The sequence below is a fragment of the Cynocephalus volans genome, chromosome 16 (genome assembly GCF_027409185.1).
Source record: "Cynocephalus volans isolate mCynVol1 chromosome 16, mCynVol1.pri, whole genome shotgun sequence".
In the NCBI taxonomy this organism is placed as follows: domain Eukaryota; kingdom Metazoa; phylum Chordata; class Mammalia; order Dermoptera; family Cynocephalidae; genus Cynocephalus; species Cynocephalus volans.
In genome coordinates, this window is record NC_084475.1 from 18,462,517 (window position 1) to 18,483,321 (window position 20,805).

The window sequence follows — 20,805 nt, forward strand, 5'->3', positions numbered from 1 at the left end:
CAAAGGCTCAGATTTGGACCACTGATGTCTTAATGTCTGAAAAGGCACAGTTACAGAGAGCCCTGGCCAATGGTCACCATGCAGTCTGGCAGAAAGCAGGTGCAAATCTGGGCACCCTTTCCCCCTCAACCTGGTGCCTGGCAGGACTTTGGAGGAGCCATTTGGGTTCTGTCTTGACCTCTGTCGTTCCAGGGGAGTGTGAACATCTGACAAGCTGCCTGTGCTCATGAGAGCAACAGAAAAAAGAGCTGCGGTGGAATCCGACTGCTGTCTTCATGTGGCAGAAGGAGGACAAGACGGTGAGCCCAGCCCCCTACAGTCATGCTTGTGCCTCCACCCCAGGGGAAAAAATGGCCTTAGAGAATTAGATAGACCTGGATGTTCACATCCCAGCTGTAAGTGATCTTAGCACTTTGTATTTCATCTACAAAATGGAGATAATACTAGCAACTCCCTCCTATGGTGGTTGTGAGGATTCAATGGATTGTCAGCATGGTGCCTGGTGACACACTCAATACAGAGTCAAATGCTGGTGATGACAGTCATAACAATGGCAACATGACCCAATATCCCTGGGCCTCTGTCAGCCAGCTGTAAATCAGATCTCTTTCCCTGCCTCTTCCATGCTTATTGAGTTCTTAGGAAAACCAACTGATGTTGCTGTGCATTGCTTTGCCCCCCACGCATTTGTCACCCCACTTCCCCTGGGTGACGGAGATGCAAAGGATGACTCAAAGCCCATCTCTACTGAGCAGTGAGAGGCCCCGAAGTGGTTAATCTCCCTTTGGGATGCTCAAGCAAGAGCCATCCCTTCCTTGGGAAATTAACCCCGAATTGGGGTTCTCTCCCTGCATTTATTTTCCAGACCAGGAAGTTACAGGAAGAGAACAAAGGTGGGGTTATAGTTTATTTATTTATTTATTTATTTATTTATTATTTTTTTAAAGATGACCAGTAAGGGGATCTTAACCCTTGACTTGGTGTTGTCAGCACCACGCTCACCCAGTGAGCAACCGGCCATCCTTATATGGGATCCGAACCCGTGGCCTTGGTGTTATCAGCACCACACTCTCCCGAGTGAGCCACGGGCCGGCCTGGGGTTATAGTTTAACAATATAGGCTGGTAAAGTTCAGTGAAACAAGCCAGATGACATTCCAGCGAGGCAATCAAGTGGTCCTGTCAATGCAAGCTTGATCTTAGCAAACATTCCTTCTTACAGCAGTTTCTCAGTATCTTTACATAACAATCAGTAACTAGTCTGTCTTTGAGCCAGCAACCTGCTGTGCCACAATTCTTTGTCTTACACCAGAGACTTACAGCCTGAGGAGAATTTCTTGTCCTTGCAAGGTCAATATTTGAAACTGCAAGGCTTTGGAAAACCAGGCTCTGTGAAGTACATATGCTTTTTAGTATATTCCACAAAATGAGATCATGGGCTTGGAAATGCCTTGAAAAAGATGTCAAGTGTGATTCAGGGGGAGGAAATATTACTGCCGAATGGTTACTATAGGTGTCAGTGTTAGTGCACCCCGACTACATCTTCTCCCTGCTGAATCCTGACTTCACCTTTCTGTATTTGCAGTCCTACCACGACTTGATAAAAGAGTGAGATGCTCTCCACCTGCACATGGAGTATAATAGGTAGGAGGGGGAAGGTGGATGGCAGGTCTGGGGGGCCTCAGCATGGGGGATGGGGTGGGAGGTGGGAGGGTTACAGGTGAGCACAATGAAGTGGATGCACAGGTTTCGACGTGCAGAGCCAAGCTGTGGTCCCAGCTGTGCCAGTGACTCACATGTGGCCTCAGACAATTCATGTCCACTCTCTGGACTGGTACTTGTGACTCTTGGTTCCTGGGGTCCCCTTCCCATGCCATGGTCCTCTGGTTGTGTGTCATAGTCACTGCCTTGATCACCAAAGTGATCCTTTCTGTTCCTCATTCTTCCCATTCTCCATCACCTCTGGCCACAGGAACAATGATGTGGACCGCAAGTGTCGCCAGTCCCAACTGAAGGGGAAGCTTCAGGTCCTTGTGATGGGAATGTGGCCTTGCAGCTCCCTATGGAAAAACTCAAGACATCCAAGCTCCTGCCCCAAGAAGTAAGTGGCTGCAGCACAGGGTTTTGGTTTTATGGGGGTGGGAGTAGAGAGGAAGGTGGCAGCCTGTCCGTTCTGCAGCCACTCCCTCCATGGCTCACGCCCCTGTCTCTGGGCAGGTGCACACTTCGAGGGAGGGGCATGGCCTGAGTCACATCCAGGAGCCAGAGACATGCTTGGCTGATATACGCAGGTGGACAGGTAAGCTGGGACTAGGGTGGCCTAGGAGCAGGTGAGGGAAGAGAACGAGGTGTGTGCCAGCAGATGGCAAGTCTGCTCGCCTGAGCCTCAGTGTCCCCCATCTGCAAAGAGGGGTGGGGTGCCCATTGTCAGCGACCCACAGTTGTCTTCTGCACAAGAATGTGAAGAACTCTGTTTGAAAGTGGTTTGTATGATTGACCGTCATCTGGCCATAAGGAATGATTAGCCAGGAAGCCATGGTCTGGGGTGAGGAGCCTGAATTAGCAGCTATGGGTCGAGAAGAGGGTTTTGTGAAACTCCAGAGACCAGAGGCCCTTCTCATCCAATTCCTTTCTCAGCAGAGCCTCCATCCCTGAAGCCTCCAGCAGGGTCCAGCGAGGAAGAACGGTGGCTGCAGGTGGAGGCTGAGCAGCTGGAGAGCCTGGTGGGTCAGTTCCAGGCTCAGGTAAAGGACAACGAGGGTCTGAACCACCTGAACCAGGAGCAGGAGAAGCAGCTTCTGGAGCTGGGTTGGGCTACTGGGCTCTGAGGCAAGCAGCCCACCAAGTGCTGGAGGGCATGCAGTGCCACCACACCACCACCAGCTGCCTGCTGTCCCAGGCCCGTGAACTCCAGGAGCATGTGGCTAAGCTGTAGACTGGCCTCATCAGGCTGGTGTCCTACCCGCCCTGCCAGCCTGCCCTCCACCCTCAACCCCTGGGCCTTTGTTTCCCCACCTGTAAAATGGGGTGGTGGAGGCCTCACATGAAAGGGTACCTAGGAAGACACCTTGTGAGCCAGTGTCCTGTGCCCCCTTCCCTGTGCCATGGGTCTCCATCTGCATCAGGTGGCCACCGATTGCTTCTCTCCACCCAGACCAATTAGAACAAGGAGGTCACCAGTGCACTGCAGTCAGGACAGCATGTGAAGATGGAGCTGGCTGAGAAGTTGGACCAGAAAAAAACCAGAAGTAAGAAAAAAAGAGGAAAACACCAAGATGAAGGAGAAAACACCCAAAAGAAGAACAAAATACCCAAAAAAGTACAAAATACCCATAAAAGGAAGAAAACACCCAAAAGAAGAAGAAAACAACCAAGAAAGGAAGAAAACCCCAAGCAAAAGAAAACAGACAAAATAGGAAAACATCCCAAAGAAGAAGAAATTACCAAAGAGGAAGAAAACACCCCCAAATGAAGAAAAAAACTACAAAAAAGTAGAAAACACCTAGAACAAGAAGGAAACACCCCAAACAGGAACACCCCAGCAAAAAGAAGAAAACCACAACATAAAGAAGAAACTCCCCCAAAAGAAGACAACCTGAACAAAAAGAACCCAAGAGAAGGAAGAAAAATCTCCCCAAAATAAGAAAGCCCCAGCAAAAGAAGAAACCTCTCCAAAAGAAAACCCTAAAAAAAGAATAGCCCCATAAAAGAAGAAAAAAACAAAACCCAAATAGAACAAAATCCCAATGAAAATAAAACTCCAACAGAAAGAAGAACCCCCAAAAGAAAAGGATCCCCCCATGAAAACAAGAAGAACACCAAAAAACCCCAAAAGAAGAAAAAACCCAGAAAACCCCAAGAAAAAGAAAATCCCAACAAAAAGAACCCCAACAAGAAAACACCCCAAAAGAAGAAAACCCCAGCAAAAAAAACCCCACAACATAAAGAAGAAACTCCCCCAAGAGAAAACCCCAAAAGAAGACAACCTGAACAAAAAGAACCCAAGAGAAAGAAGAAAAATCTCCCCCAAATAAGAAAACCCCAGCAAAAGAAGAACCCCCCAAAAGAAAACCCTAAAAAAAGAAAACTCCCATAAAAGAAGAAAAACAAAATCCCAAATAGAACAAAATCCCAATGAAAATAAAACTCTAACAGAAAGAAGACCCCCCCAAAAGAAAAGGATCCCCCCATGAAAACAAGAAGAACACCAAAAAACCCCAAAAGAAGAAAAAACCCAGAAAAGAAAGCCCCAAGAAAAAGAAAATCCCAACAAAAAGAAAACCCCAACAAAAAGAAAACATCCCAAAAGAAGAAAACCCCAGCAAAAAGAAGAAACCCAAAATAAAGAAAACCAAAAACTCCCCAAGATATAAAACTCCCACAATAAGAAGAAAACCCTAAGAAACCCGCCAAAAAGAACCACCCCCTAAAAATAGAAGCCACCCCAAAAAGAAAAACCTATTGAAGAGAAGAAAACCCAAAAAAGAAGTGAACCAAAAAAAAGGAGAAAACAAAAAAAAAAGGATAGAAAAACACACACAGAAAAAAAAAAAAAAAACCCAGAAATACAACAAAGAAGAAAAATAGTAAAAAAACAGAGAGAAAAAACAAGAAAAAGAAAAAAGAAAAAACATAAAAGAAAAATCAAAATAAAAAAATAGGAAAAAAAAGAAAAAACAACAACAAAAAAAGAAAGCATCAGGGTGGCCTTCCCAGTAGTCCAGCCTCCCCTCTGGGGCCTGTAGGGCAAGACCAGTACAATTGGTCCCTTGGGTATGCAAGGCCAGGGGACTGTAGGTCAGGCCAGGGGGTCTTTAGTGCCAGGGCAGGCCAAGGAAGCACCTAGAGCAGGCCTAAGAGGCCAGGGGTGGCGTTAGTGGGAGGCCAGACCAGGCCAGGGTGGCCCTTAGCACCAAGAAAGGCCAAGGGATTCCTGGACAGGCCAGTCAAGGGGGCACTTAGGGCACTTAGGAGTGCCTTTAGTGGCAGGGTGGCCCTGATGGCACTGCCCCAGTAGGGGCAGACCAGTAAAGAGGGGCCACATGGCAGGCCAGGCCAGTGGGCTCCTTGGGCAGGACAGGACAGGCCAGCCGTTCGTGGTAGGAGGGACTTGGCAGCATGCCTGGCCAGGGCAGCCCTTAGTGGCAGATGAGGGCACAGGGGCCCTAGGGGCAGCCCAGACCATGGGGGCACTTAGCGGAAGGCAAGCCAAGGCAGGACTTGCCAGGGTGGTCCTTGGCTCTGGGCCAGTCTGGGCCAGGTGGGCCCATAGTGCAAGGCCTGGCAGGCTAGGGGTGCCCTAGGGGCAGGCCAGGCAGGGACAGAGGAGTCTTAGGAGCAGGCAAGGCCAGTCTAGATGGTCTCTAGAGGCAGGCTTGCCCAGTGGGTCCCAAAGGGCACACCAGCCAGCTGGACCCCTTGGTGTGAGGTCAGGCCAAGGAAGCACATAGGGCAGGCCTGCCAGGCCAAAGGGTCCCCGGGGGGCCAGTCTGGGCCAAGGAAGCACTTGGGGTAGGTCTGGCAGGTCCTTAGCAGAAGGGGGACCTCAGCGGCAGGGAGGCCCTGAACAGTAGGCCTGGACATGGAGGCCCTTAGTACCAAGTGTGCTTGGCCAGGCGGGCCCTTAGTGCCAGCCCAGGACAGGGAAGCTCTGAGGCAGTGGGGGTCTCGTACAGGCCTGGCCAGGACCACCCTTAGTGGCAGTGGGGCCATTAAAAGGCGGCCTGTCCAGGGCAGCCCTTAGTGGCAGGCCAGGAAATGCCAGAGGTGCCCTTAGTGGCAGGGCAGGTGGGGGGCCAGGGACTCTCTTAGAGGCAGAGCAGACCAGGCCAAGGGGGCCCTAGGGGGGCTCTTTCTCTCTTTCTTTCTCTTTCCCTTCCTTCCCTTCCCTTCTTTCCTTCCCTTCCCTTCCCTTCCTTAGACAAAAAGTCCGGTGGTGTATTTGATGTTGAATCCTGATACAAGTTCTGATTTGCTGTCTCTTAGGTGGAATGGGGCTCGGCTGGTTTCTGCTAGTGTTGAAAGGAATCATATCATGGCTGGAGGCCATGACGGGAGGATCAATCGTGTAAATTCTTCAGTGGTGATGAAGGAGGGTTGATAGGGTGTAGGATCTATTTACAAGTAGGAGTGATATGAGGATGATGGCTAGGGTGACTTCGTATGAAATTGTTTGGGCTACTGCTCAGAGGGGCCGATTAGAGCGTATTTGGAGTTTGAAGCTCATTCTTATCAGAGGATTGAGTAGACGGCTAAGCTTGAGGTGGCAGGATGAACAGCTCTCCCATGTTTAGGTTGGCTAGGGGGTGGGGTATTGGTCGTGGCACCCACGTGGTGAGTGCTAGAGTGAGGGCTCGTGTGGGTGCAATGATGTCAAGAGAGGTGGCTGATGTTAGGGGTCTGAGTGGTTCTTTGGTGGAAAGTTTAATTGCATCGGCGAAAGGTTGGAGGAGACCGTAGGGGCCAGTGATGTTGGGTCCTTTGCGAAGCTGTATAAGGCCGAGCATTCTCCGTCCTACGAGAGTGAGGAATGCCATGGTGAGTATGACGGGGTGATGGGTAGGAGCATGTAGTGGCATGCATGGTGTTAGGAAGGGGAGTTGAACCTCTGACTGGAAAGTCTTAAGCTTTATGCAATTGCCGGGCTCTGCCATCCTAACGAGCCCTGCTCTGGGGCGGGGCGTGTGGGGACGGGCTGAGTTGAGTTTATATCACTCATCGGGGTTAGAGGCACTTTTTGAAGTGGGCCTTATATCTCTTGTCCTTTCATACTGCGAGAAGTGCAGGGATAGATAGAAACCGACCTGGATGGCTCCGGTCTGAACTCAGATGATGTAGGACTTTAGTCCTTGAACAAATGAACCTTTAATAGCAGCTGCAGCCTTAGGATGTCCTGATCCAACATCGAGGTCGTGAACTCCATTGACGAAAGGAACCCTGAAATAGAATTGCGCTCTCATCCCCAGGGTAACTTGTTCCGTTGATCAAATTGTTGGGGGTCAATGGGTGATTGTGTCGCTTTGACTGGTTGGTCTAGGTCACAGTCATTCAGAGGTTTTATTTTGCTCCGAAGTCACCCCAACTGAACCTTCTAGCTCAGAGTTTTGTGGTGTTGCCTGGGTTAGGTTTGTATTGTTTTGCTTGAGCCAGTTAATTCAAGCTCCATGGGGTCTTCTCGTCTTATTTTTATGTCCCCGCCTCTCACGGGGAGGTCAGTTTCACTGGCTGGAAGCGGGCGACAGTGAAACCCTCGTGTGGCCTTTCATACAAGTCCCTAATTAAGAAACAAATGATGATGCGACCTTTGCATGGTCAGGATGCCGCAGCCATTGAACTGTGTCCCTGGGCAGGCAGCGCCTCGAATACTCGGAATGCTGGAGGTGACACTTCTGGTAAACAGGTGGGGTTTGTCGTCGCCGATTTCCTTCTGCTGCTTTGCATCTTGTCTTCGCGCAGCCTGTGTCGTGTTAACGACCGAAGGTACAGGTGGCTTTGGTTGGACAAGTGTGACTGGGTTGTTATCAGTGGGCGTCCGATCTGATACAGGCTCCTGCGGGGAGAACAGGGCTCTTGTTACTCACGTGAACAGCATCTCTTCTGTGTAGACACAGATGGATCCAGGTGGGTGTTAGGAGTTTGGCGTGAATGATGTGGAGTAAGTTTTGTCATCGTTGAACTTGAACGCTTTCTTAGTTGGTGGCTGCTTTTAGGCCAACAGTGCATGGCTGGTGGCCGCTCTCTATAGGGGGCTGTGCCCCGTGTCTACAGAGCTGCGCCCCTTTAGACTGACACTGGAATTTACACTTAGACTAGGATGTGCTTTAGGCAAATCTAAAGTTGAACCGAAATTCTGCGCTGGACAAGCAGCTGTCACCAGGCTCGGCTGGCTTTTCACCTCTGATTGTAGGTCTCGTCTCTACTTTGTCACACAGATGGGTTTGTCCTTATGACCTCCCTGAGTAGCTCATCTGGTTTTGGGGTTTTTGGCTAAAGTTCTCTTTGTCAAAGTTATTCTAGTTAATCCATTACTAACTTCCTTCCCTTCTTCCCTCCTTTCCTTACCTCCCTTCCTTTTTTCCTTCCTTCTCTTTCCTTCCTTTACTTTCTTTCTTTCTTTCCTCCCTTCCCTGATCTCCCTTCCTTCCTACCTCGCCTTTCTTCCTTCCATCACAGCCTTTTATTTTCTTTCCTTCTTTGTTTCTTTTTTTTTTTTCTTTCTTTCTTTCTTTCTATCCTTCCTTCCTTCCTTTTTTCTTTCCTTCTTCCTTTCTTGGGGTCCCTATGGTCTCCAGGCCAGGGGAGCCCTTACTGGAAGTCCAGGCAAGGCCAGAACAGGGGGTTACTTAGAGGCAGGTCAGTCCGGGCCAGGGGGGGCCATATGTGGGCTCTTTTCTTCCTACCTTCCCTACCTTCTTGCCTTCCCTCCCTCCCTGCCTTCCCTGCCTTCTGTGCCTACCTGCCTTCCCTGACTTCCTCCCTTCCCTGCCTTCCCTGCCTTCATACCTTCCCTGCCTTCTCTGTCTTGTGCCTTCCTGTCTTCCATGCCTTCCTGCCTTCCCTACCTTCCTGCTTTCCTGCCTACCCTGCCTTCCTGCCTTCCCTGCCTTCCTGCCTTCCATGCCTTCCTGCCTTCCCTGACTTCCTGCCTTCCATGCCTTCCTGCCCTCCCTGCCTTCCCTGCCTTCCTGCTTTCCCTGCCTTCCTGCCTTCCCTGCCTTCCCTCTCTTCCTGTCTTCCCTCTCTTCCTGCCTTCCCTCCATCCTGCCTTCCTGCCTTCCCTCCCTTCTCTCTGTTCCTGTCTTTTCTTCCTTCCTTCCTTCCCTCCTTCTTTCTTTCTGGGGGCTCTCTCTCTCTGTTTTCTTCTTTCCTTCTTTCTTCTAGCCCACCTATGTCCCTCCTGGCCTGCCCTGCCATTAACAGGCAGGAGGCCCTGGTCTGGACTCCCCTTGGGCCCCCAAGAAAGAAAGAAAGACCCCCCACCAGGGCACCCCAGCCTGGCCTGCCTCTAAGAGACGCCCTGGCCTGCCTGTCCTGCCCTACCACTAACGGTGCCCCTGGACTTTCCTGGCCTGCCACTAATGGTCCCTGGCAGGCCCCTTGCTAAAGGCCCCATCCACTATGGGTGGGCCTGACCAGGTCTACAGAAGAGACCCACTGGCTGGGCTCACCTCAGGGCTGCCCTGGCCTGACCTGGCCCGCTTCTAAGAGACCCCCAGGGCAGGCCAGGCCAGCCCAGGGGTTCTCTCACAGGCAGGCCAGGCCAGGGGGACCATAGCACTAAGCAGGCCAAGGGAGCTGTGGGCCAGGCCATTCAAAGAAGGCCCTTAGTGTCAGGGCAAGCCAGGCCATGTGATCTCTTAGAGGAAGGCCAGGAGGCTCTTACCACCAAGAGAGGCCAAGGGAGCCCAGGAACAGGCCACTCAAGGGCAGGCACTAAGTGGCACGGTGGCCCTATTAGAGTGGTCCACTAGGGGCAGACTAGTAATGGGAGGCCCTATGGCAGGACAATTAGTGGGTTCTCGGGCAGGAAAAGCCAGGCTGGCCCTTAGTGGTAGGAGGCCCTTGGCAGCATGTCTGCCTAGGGCAGCCCTTAATGGCAGGTGAGGGCACAGGGGCAGGCCAGGCCGTGGATGCCCTTAGTGGAAGGGAAGCCCAGGCAGGTAAGCCCATAGTGGCAGATGAGGCCAGGACAGAGGTGGCCCATAGTGCCATACCAGGACAGGCCAGCAGGGCCCTTGGGACAGCTCAGGACAGGTCAGGCGGTCCTTGGCTTTGAGCCAGGCTGGGCCAGACCAGCAGGGTCCTAGGTCCAGGCCAGGTTAGGGGGGAGTTGGGATATGACTACCTGGCCAGGGGTGCCCTAGTGGTAGGCCAGTCTAGGCCAGGGGTGACCTAGGAGCAATCCAGGCCACTCTAGGGGGTCCATAGGGGCAGGCAAGGCCAGTGGGGCTGTTAGTACCAGGCCAGACCAGGAAGGCCCCAGGTGCAGGCCAGCCAGGTGACCCCTTAGTGCCAGTCCAGGCCAAGGAAGCACTTGAAGCAGGCCTGGCAGGCGCTTAGCAGAGCCATTAGTGGCAATGGGGCCCTGAATAGTATGTCTGGCCATGGAGGCCCTTAGCACCAAGTGTGCTTGGCCAGGTGGGCCCTTAGTGCTATCCCAGGACAGAGCAGCTCTGAGGCAGTGGGGGTCTCATGGAGGCCTGGCCAGAACCACCCTCAGTGGCAGTGGGGCCACTAAAGGGGGGCCTGTCCAGGGCAGCCCTTAGTGGCAGGCCAGGAAATGCCAGAGGTGCCCTTAGTGGCGGGGCAGGTGGGGGGCCAGGGACTCTCTTAGAGGCAGAGCAGACCAGGCCAAGGGGGCCCTAGGGGGGCTCTTTCTCTCTTTCTCTTTCCCTTCCTTCCCTTCCTTTCCTTTGTTTCCTTCCCTTCCCTTCCTTAGACAAAAGGGCCGGTGGTGTATTTGATGTTGAATCCTGATACAAGTTCTGATTTGCTGTCTGTTAGGTGGAATGGGGCTTGGCTGTTTTCTGCTAGTGTAGAAAGGAATCATATCATGGCTGGAGGCCATGACGGGAGGATCAATCGTGTAAATTCTTCAGTGATGATGAAGGAGGGTTGATAGGGTGTAGGATGTATTTACAAGTAGGACTGATACGAGGATGATTTCTAGGGTGACTTCGTATGAAATTGTTTGGGCTACTGCTTGTTACTTATCAGTGGGCGTCCGATCTGATACAGGCTCCTGCGGGGAGAACAGGGCTCTTGTTACTCACGTGAACAGCATCTCTTCTGTGTAGACACAGATGGATCCAGGTGGGTGTTAGGAGTTTGGCGTGAATGATGTGGAGTAAGTTTTGTCATCGTTGAACTTGAACGCTTTCTTAGTTGGTGGCTGCTTTTAGGCCAACAGTGCATGGCTGGTGGCCGCTCTCTATAGGGGGCTGTGCCCCGTGTCTACAGAGCTGCGCCCCTTTAGACTGACATTGGAATTTACACTTAGAGTAGGATGTGCTTTAGGCAAATCTAAAGTTGAACCGAAATTCTGCGCTGGACAAGCAGCTGTCACCAGGCTCGGCTGGCTTTTCACCTCTGATTGTAGGTCTCGTCTCTACTTTGTCACACAGCTGGGTTTGTCCTTATGACTGCCCTGAGTAGCTCATCTGGTTTTGGGGTTTTTGGCTAAAGTTCTCTTTGTCAAAGTTATTCTAGTTAATCCATTACTAACTTCCTTCCCTTCTTCCCTCCTTCCTTCCCTCCCTTCCTTTTTTCTTCCTTCTCTTTCCTTCCTTTCTTTACTTTCTTTCTTTCTTTCCTCCCTTCCCTGCTCTCCCTTCCTTCTTGCCTCGTCTTTCTTCCTTCCCTCACAGCCTTTTATTTTCTTTCCTTCTTTCTTTGTTTCATTCTTTCTTTCTTTCTTTCTTTCTTTCTATCCTTCCTTCCTTCCTTTTTTCTTTCCTTCTTTCTTTCTTTCTTGGGGTCTCTATGGTCTCCAGGCCAGGGGAGCCCTTACTGGAAGTCCAGGTGAGGCCAGAACAGGGGGTTACTTAGAGGCAGGTCAGTCCGGGCCAGGGGCGCCATAGGTGGGCTCTTTTCTTCCTGCCTTCTCTCCCTTCCTGCCTTCCTTTCCTCCTTTCCCTCCCTTCCCTGCCTTCCCTCCCTCCCTCCCTGCTTTTCCTGCCTTCCTGCCTTCCCTGCCGTCCTCCCTTCCTGCCTTCCCTGCCGTCCTCCCTTCCTGCCTTCCCTGCTTTCCCGCCTTCCTGCCTTCCTGCCTTCCTGCCTTCCTGCCTTCCCTGCCTTCCTGCCTTCCTGCCTTCCCTGCCTTCCTGCCTTCCCTGCCTTGTGCCTTCCTGCCTTCCCTGCCTTGTGCCTTCCTGCCTTCCTGCCTTCCTGCCTTCCCTGCCTTGTGCCTTCCTGCCTTCCCTGCCTTCCTGCCCTTCCTGCCTTCCCTGCCTTCCCTGCCTTCCTGCATTCCTCCCTTCCTGCCTTCCCTGCCTTCCCTGCCTTCCTCCCGTCCTCCCTTCCCTGCCTTCCCTCCCTTCCTCCCTTCCATGCCTTCCCTCCCTTCCTGCCTTCCTGCCTTCCCTGCCTTCCTCCCTTCCTGCCTTCCCTGCCTTCTCTGCCTTCCTGCCTTCCTGCCTTCCCTGCCTTCCCTGCCTTCCCTCCCTTTCCTGCCTTCCTGCCTTCCCTGCCTTCCCTGCCTTCCTGCCTTCCCTGCCTTCCCTCTCTTCCTGTCTTCCCTCTCTTCCTGCCTTCCCTCCATCCTGCCTTCCTGCCTTCCCTCCCTTCTCTCTGTTCCTGTCTTTTCTTCCTTCCTTCCTTCCTTCTCTCCTTCTTTCTTTCTGGGGGCTCTCTTTCTCTCTCTTTTCTTCTTTCCTTCTTTCTTCTAGCCCACCTATGTCCCTCCTGGCCTGCCCTGCCATTAACAGGCAGGAGGCCCTGGTCTGGACTCCCCTTGGGCCCCCAAGAAAGAAAGAAAGACCCCCCACCAGGGTACCCCAGCCTGGCCTGCCTCTAAGAGATGCCCTGGCCTGCCTGTCCTGCCCTACCACTAACGGTGCCCCTGGACTTTCCTGGCCTGCCACTAACGGTCCCTGGCAGGCCCCTTGCTAAAGGCCCCATCCACTATGGGTGGGCCTGACCAGGTCTACAGAAGAGACCCACTGGCTGGGCTCACCTCAGGGCTGCCCTGGCCTGACCTGGCCCGCTTCTAAGAGACCCCCAGGGCAGGCCAGGCCAGCCCAGGGGTTCTCTCACAGGCAGGCCAGGCCAGGGGGACCATAGCACTAAGCAGGCCAAGGGAGCTATGGGCCAGGCCATTCAAAGAAGGCCCTTAGTGTCAGGGCAAGCCAGGCCATGTGATCTCTTAGAGGAAGGCCAGGAGGCTCTTACCACCAAGAGAGGCCAAGGGAGCCCAGGAACAGGCCTCTCAAGGGCAGGCACTTAGTGGCCTGGGAGCCCTTAGCAGCATGTTGGGCCTATGACAGTGGTCCACTAGGGGCAGGCTAGTAACAGGAGGCCCTATGGCAGGACAATTAGTGGGTTCTCGGGCAGGAAAAGCCAGGCTGGCCCTTAGTGGTAGGAGGCCCTTGGCAGCATGTCTGCCTAGGGCAGCCCTTAATGGCAGGTGAGGGCACAGGGGCATGCCAGGCTGTGGATGCCCTTAGTGGAAGGGAAGCCCAGGCAGGTAAGCCCATAGTGGCAGATGAGGCCAGGACAGAGGTGGCCCATAGTGCCATACCAGGACAGGCCAGCAGGGCCCTTGGGACAGCTCAGGACAGGTCAGGCGGTCCTTGGCTTTGAGCCAGGCTGGGCCAGACCAGCAGGGTCCTAGGTCCAGGCCAGGTTAGGGGGGAGTTGGGATATGACTACCTGGCCAGGGGAGCCCTAGGCAGGCCAGTCTAGGCCAGGGGTGACCTAGGAGCAATCCAGGCCACTCTAGGGGGTCCATAGGGGAAGGCATGGCCAATGGGGCTGTTAGTACCAGGCCAGACCAGGAAGACCCCAGGTGCAGGTCAGCCAGGTGACCCTTTAGTACCAGTCCAGGCCAAGGAAGCACTTGAAGCAGGCCTGGCAGGTGCTTAGCAGAAGGGGAGCCATTAGTGGCAATGGGGCCCTGAATAATAGACTTGGCCATGGAGGCCCTTGGTGTCAAGTATTCTGTTGTAGCCACACAAAATGGACTAAAACAGAAAATCGTACCAGGAGCAGGGTACTGCTTATAACAGACACCTGAAAATGTGGAAATGGCTTTGGAGCTGAGTGTTGCAGAGCGTTTGGTAGAGTTTGGAGGGCTCAGAAGAAGAACAAATGATGAGGGAAAGTTTTGAATGTCTTAGAGACCTATTAAATGTTGGTGGGCAGAGTGCTTATGGACATACGGATTGTAAAGACCATTCAAAGGAGGTCTCAGATAGAAATAAGGAGTTTATTGGAAACTGGGCAAAGATCACCCTTGCTGTGATCTGGCAAAGAACGTGGCTGCATTGTGTCCATGCCCTAGGACTTTGTGGAGGTTGGAATTTAAGAGTTGTGAACCAGCGTATTTAGTGGAAGAAATGTCCAAGCTCAAAGCATTAAGGAAGCTGCATGGCTACTTGTAACAGCCTACTCTGAGCTATGGCAGCAAAGGCATGACAGAAAGCCAGAATTGGAAAGGGAAGCAGAGTGTAAAGATTTGGAAATTTTGAAGCCTGGTCATGTTGTAGAGAAGAAGAGAGCATTTTCAGAAGGAAAATTCAGTGGTACTAAGAAGATTAACACAAAGGAACGGGATTATCAAGAGAAGGACAAAAAGGCCCTGAAGGCATTGCAGAAGCCTCTGGGGCCAACTATTCAATTTCAGGCCCAAAGATCTTGGTAGACAAAACGGTCTTGGGGAACTGGCTTCAGGAGCCCTCCATGGTCTCACTGCTCAGGGCCACCTTGGGAAACTGCTTCTAGCACCAGCACCCCGGCTGCTTTGGCTGCTCCAGCTGTGGCTAAATTGGGCCCAGGTGTGGCTGGACCTGCAGCTTTGAAAAATACAAGCCAGAAGCCTTGGTGGTGTCCACGTGGTGTTAGGTCTTCAGTCTCACAGAATGCCCGAGCTCGGAAGGCTTGGGAGCCTCCACCCAGATTTCAAAGGATGTATGGAAAAGGCTGGGGGCTCAGGAAGAGATCTGTCACAGGGGCAGAGTCACCGCAGACAGACTTCACTAGAGCAATGCCAAGTGGAAACGTGGGGTTGGAGTTGCAGCAGAGACCCCATCAGCACCATGTCTAGTGGAACCATGAGAGCAGGACCGCCATGGAGACCCCAGACCTGTGGAGCTACAGAGTGGAACGACAGCCTGGGATTCCTGAAGTGTGGCCTGCAAGCAGGAAAGCCATAGGAGCAGAGCTGCCCAAGGACTTGGGGACTCAACCCCACAGTAGCACGCAGAGGACATGGAACACGGACTCAAGGTGCATGATTCACCATCTTTGAGATTTAATGCTTGCCCTTGGGATTTTGGACTTGCTTAGGACCTGATAGCCCTGTCTTTTGGCCTATTTCTCCCTTTTGGAATGGGAATATGTACCTTATGTTTGTCCTACCACTGTATCTTGGAAGTAGTAACTTGTACTGATTTCACGGATGGGACATTAAACTTTGGACTCTTGAGTTGAAACAAGTTAAGACTGTGGGGGTGAAATGAATGTATTTGCATGTGAAAAGGACACAAGTTATGGGGGACCAGGGGCAGACCATGCCGTAGTGAATGGATTGAAAATGGTGGTCAGGGGTGTGGTTCTGAGAGCTTTGAAAGAAGAGCACATGTGAGTCTCTCTCTCTCTGCTCTCTGTGTTTCCATCATCTTGCAATGTGAGACCCCCGGGTCACTGTTGCCACCACCAGATGGACTTTGTACTTCGTAGCCTCAGAAACTATAAGCAACAAATTTCAATTTTCTTTATAAATTACCCAGTTCTAAGTATTGTTATAGCAAAACAAAATAGACTAAAACAGGGGCCCTGCGGCAGGCAGGGTGAGTAGGTCTCTTGTATGCCTGGCCAGGCCTGCCTTTAGTGGCAGTGGGGGGCCTTAGCAGTAGGCCTTCCCAGGGCAGCCCTTAGTGGCAGGTCAGGAAAGGCCAGAGGTGCTATTAGTGGGAGGGCAGGCCAAGGGGGCCCTGGGGCAGGCCATTCGAAGGGGGCCCCTTGTGGTAGGCCAGGCTGGGAAGGGGGGTCCTTAGCAATGTTTTATTATTTATACTTTGCCAGAAAATTTTCTTTTTCATTAAAGTATCATACATTTATGATATGTGAATTTTAATAATTATCCTGATTTTTGTGGTTTCTTCAAAATTTACATTTATGTTTTCTTCCACTCCCACATTTGTGTATTTTTATTTGAGTCAAATTTATTTCATTAAATACTGAAAGTGAATACACTGTTTTTGTTGGGTTTTTATTATTCAAATAAACAGCTTTCAGATTTATTAGTCTGTCAGTTCTGTCCTTTTCCCCTCTCCTGATAATTTGATTTCATTTTTTTGTTTAGTACATCCATTCTCCTGTGACTCTTAGGTTAGTCGTTATCTTCTTACCTTCTTATGATGAATAAGTACTTTCAGAATATTTTGATATTTATTGTTTAATACTGACATACAAGGGTGTGAGTTTGCTTTAGAAAAGAAATTTGACTTTATCTGCTTCGTTTTAGCATTTAACTATGATGGACTTTAGTATGATTTTCTCCTCTTTTCTTTTTTATTACCAGTCAGGGTTTGCCAATTTATTGGGGTTCTTTAGTCTGTGGATTGATGTGTTATACCCATTTTGGAAAATCTTTGGCCATTACACCTTCAGTGATGGCTTCTGCCTCCTTCTCTCTCCCGTGTCTGTCCCTCTCTGAGTCCAATTACCCATGCGCAGTTGTAATGAGGTTCATCCATCTCTGCTGCTTCTCTCTTCCTCCGGGAAGGCCCTTCAGGGATTTGGATGGAAATCCTAGTAGGTCACTGGTCAACCATGAAAGACTGTGGCAAATCCACTTGTGACCTTTGGAGGTCTCAGCTTGCTGCTTTAGCACCCATGCCCTGCAGCTTGCAAATGTGGCAAAAATCTTGAGGGACCAATCAGCAGGCCCTGTCGTTCTGGAGAAACATTATCTCCCGAGCACTTTGAGATTCAGGCAGATTTTACTCTGACTTTTAGGAACCCCTGGCCTGGCTCTTCAATCCTCCATGGTCATCCTCAAAACACAGAGAATGTCCTGTGGAAAACACCGACCATGTTGGTGCTTCTCAAGTCATGTGATCACTTTTGCCAGCACCAGCCCTGAGTGAGCAACCAATACTTCCCTGGTTTCTCTGTCCCCCACATGGGCCGAATGTGATCATCGGTCCCTGCTGAGAATTAGCAAAAACCCTGCCCTAGAAGTCACCCTCTCTGAAATTCCAATTCATGCAATTATTGTTTCCACAACTGTATTATGCCCTCTGGTTTACACAGCGATACATGCTTTGCTTTTTTGTTCAATATGACATCAGCCGTGAAGCCCTTTTCATTACCAATACGTGACTTCCTTGATTTTTATAAAAGTTAATAATGTATGTTTATGGAACCGCTTATCTCTAAACAGACATTGGCTGGTTCTCAATCTTTTGCTACCAAACCTGAGCAAATGAATATAGAGATAAATTTAAATGGACCCGGTACAAAAGGCTTGAGAACTCCTTCCACGCTAAGACTGATAGCAAAGCTGGGGAGGTAGTCATATCACATGCTAAAACAAATATTTTTAAATTGTACATCTTTTCACTTGTAAATAGTTCTTTAAAATTTTTTAGTGAGGTGTATCATGCTTAGAAAAAATTACATAGAATGTTCTAAGTTTAAACATTAATGTCACATAAACTCTGCAGACTGGACACACACTAATGAATAGACTGTGCAGATGTTAGGCTCTCAGTGTGTCCATCCTGACCTCAACTCCCTCCTCTCCCCAGATGTGACCACTACTCGGAAATTTTATAGTTATTCTTTTTGTCTTCACCATCTCTTATGTATCATTAAGAAGTGTTCTGTTTAACTTTGCCTCTATTAACCTTTCCATGAAAGTATATTAATAGAATTACCCTGAACATGGTCATGGCTGGTTTTACTGCCCAAGTTTGTTTCACACACCACGCTCTAACCAACTGAGCAAACTGGCTGGTCCTCACCGTAAGTTTTTGTTTTAGGGTAGGGGCAACAGTTCTGTTCTGTTTTACTCTATTTTACCAGTTTACATAATACCTAATTAAATTATGTAATTGTATAACAAATTCGACAGGCATAAAAAGGTTTGAAAACAACACCAGTGGCTTTGGGCAGGCATTGGGCTCACCTGGTTGGAGCAGAAGTTGAAGATCCTCCCTGAGAGGAGCCTCCAGGCTTGGATGTCCCTTTGGCCATGGTCATCAATCAGTGAATTTCATGAAGGGGATGGGGCCTTCCTGAGCTGGAGAGCCCAGGAGATGGACGTCTGCTACACTGGCTGCTGTTCGGTGTTGTGCCGTTCCCATCAGAACCAGTTGGGGTGGGAGAGGGACAGTACCCAAAGGAAGCAGAGGTGATGCTGCCTAAAGAAGCTGCCCAAAAAAGAGAAAAAGAGAAGCTGGAAAGGTGTCCTGGCAGGTGAAAACCGAAGGTGTCTACTCCACAGCCTCACTTGTGCCCCCTGGTGGTGGCTCTTGGTGGCACAGCTGACCACAGGTGGTCTCAGAATAAAACCAGACCCGCACCTGCAGGTCTTCTCCTGAGGTTAAAGCCCAGTTGTTTTTCCTCCTCCTCCTGTTTCTACTTCGTTAGAGAAAAACAAAACCCAACAAGCCACACGTTCACCTTACAAGTTAAACCATGGAGAGGCATGTGAAGAAAGAGTCCACAGTCCCAGTTCCCAGGCCAGCCCAGGCCCAGATAACCAACAGCCGTGTGTGCGTTCTCTGCACCTCTTCAGGCTCAGGAAAACACATGCAATGTGCCTGTTGTCCCATGCATGTTACTCGAAAGCTGACTTGGCTTGTTTGGAGGTTCTAGCAGGGGAGAGCAGCTACTTGTATACTTTTGACCGAAGAACGGTCCTCTCCTCTATCGGGGAAGGTCGTCCTCAGCTTCGGGAGGGACGCACATGGAGCGGTGAGGGAGGAAGGGGACACCCGCCTAGCCAGCCAGATCAGCCAAATCAACCCTGGTGCTCAATGGGGTGACAGATGTCGCAGCCAGATCGCCCTCACATCCTTAATGTTGATTTCGATCTTAATATAATGTTGATTTTGATCTTAATAGCCCCACCATAAAGTACTTTTCCTGGAAAAATACTGATATGTTGGACTTCTTAAAGCTTGAACATAATGAAAAATATAATTATCTGTTTCATTTTTTTGCCCTTATCTGCTGTTTTTGTTACAACTAAAAGCATATTTAAATAGAAAACTATCTTTAGTGGCTTATATAGTAGTAACGTATAGGTAAAATGTATAGCATGTTAACTTGTCGGCCTCATTTTAAGCCTCTTCAAAGAGTTTCATATATAAGTTTTGCCATTTGTTGTGGGATTGAGGACAAAAGTCCTCATTTCAAAATAGACTCGAGAAGTTTCATGTAGTTGTGGGAATTTAGCCCGTTGCGATTCCCTTTAATAATAGCAGTAATACCGTTTCCTTTGTTCATTCAATGCCGGAACACACGTGTAGATAACCTGCTCAGTATAATACTTTTAAAAAAATCTTTTTAGACATTTCGTCATCATCTGCTTTCATTCCTTCCCTCTTTTTGCTCCTCTCTTATAGCCTTCTGTCTCTTTTTTATCACTTCCCACGGTTAGTTCCTAGTTCCAGAACGTTTATTTCACCTCTGAGTTAGAAGCACTTGGCTCCTGGCAGACACCACGTGCTGACATGTTCTTGCTTTTGAGACAAAGGAGTACTGTTCAGCTGGGGAATGAAAACCCCTAGGTTTCTTACATCACATCTTGTTAGCTATAGCCCCCACTTACGCGGACTGTCGAATGAGGGACTTAAGAGTGACAGGAGGAGTGAAGAGGAAGAAGGCGTGTCAGTAATGGCCTTTTATAAATTATAAACTTGGGGAATTCAACACTGATATAATACTATTATCTAAAATATCCAAAATTAATACATTTAAATTTCTTTGTTATGCCAGTAACAGTCGAAGCACCTATATTTGTTGGTGCCCCTCCAAAAGAAAAAAAAAGTAAAATGATCTTATATTTTTGATAGTAAAATTATAGCTCAGTATGCTATGTAATCCCTGTTTTTTGGTTTTGGGTTTTTGTTTAGGCAGTAGAATAAACACAAAACACATAGCTTTTGTTTACTTTTTATGTCCTTTCTGTCTGCATGTACCTCCACTGAATTTTTGGTAGAATTAATTTTTGGAGACCCAGGTTATTTGGATGTGGTGGAAGAACAAAGAGGTAAAGAACAAGAGAAGAGCTGACATAGAGGGAAAGAAAGAAAAAGGAATAGCAGAATGTCCAGTAATGGTAGCCAGACATGCAGAGTCAGCAGCTGCAGCCCGAAACTCTGCTGCGCTGGGCTGTAGCACTTGCTCCCCGCCCCGCTCCTGTGACAGGAGCTGTACCAGGTCTCAAGGTTGCCTGGAGGCTGCAGCTCATCCCAGGAACTCCGAGGAGACTGTGGAGGTAGCGGAAAAGAGACAGTACAACTGCTTGGTTTGTTTCTTTCTTTTTAAGTAAAATGTCATTGTTCCAAAATGACACATATGGTATGACTTATCTTTGAATGGAACTGTGTTTTAGATGTAGATTTGTAGTCTTGGCTGTAATTTTTTCCAAATAAAAAAATTCTGAGCTATCAGTTCCTTTTCTACTACTTTGAATAGATAACTCAGTATTTTTGCAAATAACATCAATTAAGTTGTTTGCTAGTCAACATGGCAACCTAAGCTTAATCTGAACATTGCCTTCAAAATTGACTGAAAATGTGAGCATCGTTAATCTTACACAACTAGGAAACTGCTTTTAAGTATTTATAAGAATTATTCATGCAGTGAATATTCATTGCCTATTCTGTGTGAGACACTGTGCTGAGCACTGGAGATAAAAATAGGGCCCAAACAGGCAGTCCTTTCCTTCATGGAGTTTACAACCTCGAGGGAGAGCCAGACAAACAGTCGCATGATAACTCACTCTAGGATGTGTGTTCCATGAGAGAAAGAATTTGTCCATCTTATTCATCATTGTGTCCCCAGTGTGGTTCCTGTATATACAAGGCACCCAGTAAAACGTGTCGTTCAGACCAGCTGTTGGCAAACTATGG

General features: G+C 49.6%; 1 protein-coding gene across 5 annotated transcripts in view; it reads right to left on the reverse strand.

Moving 5' to 3' along the window:
• Positions 1-20,805, reverse strand: part of TMC6 (transmembrane channel like 6) — a 99,723-nt gene that overhangs the window by 15,309 nt on the left and 63,609 nt on the right. The gene's annotated exons all lie outside the window — the stretch shown is intronic.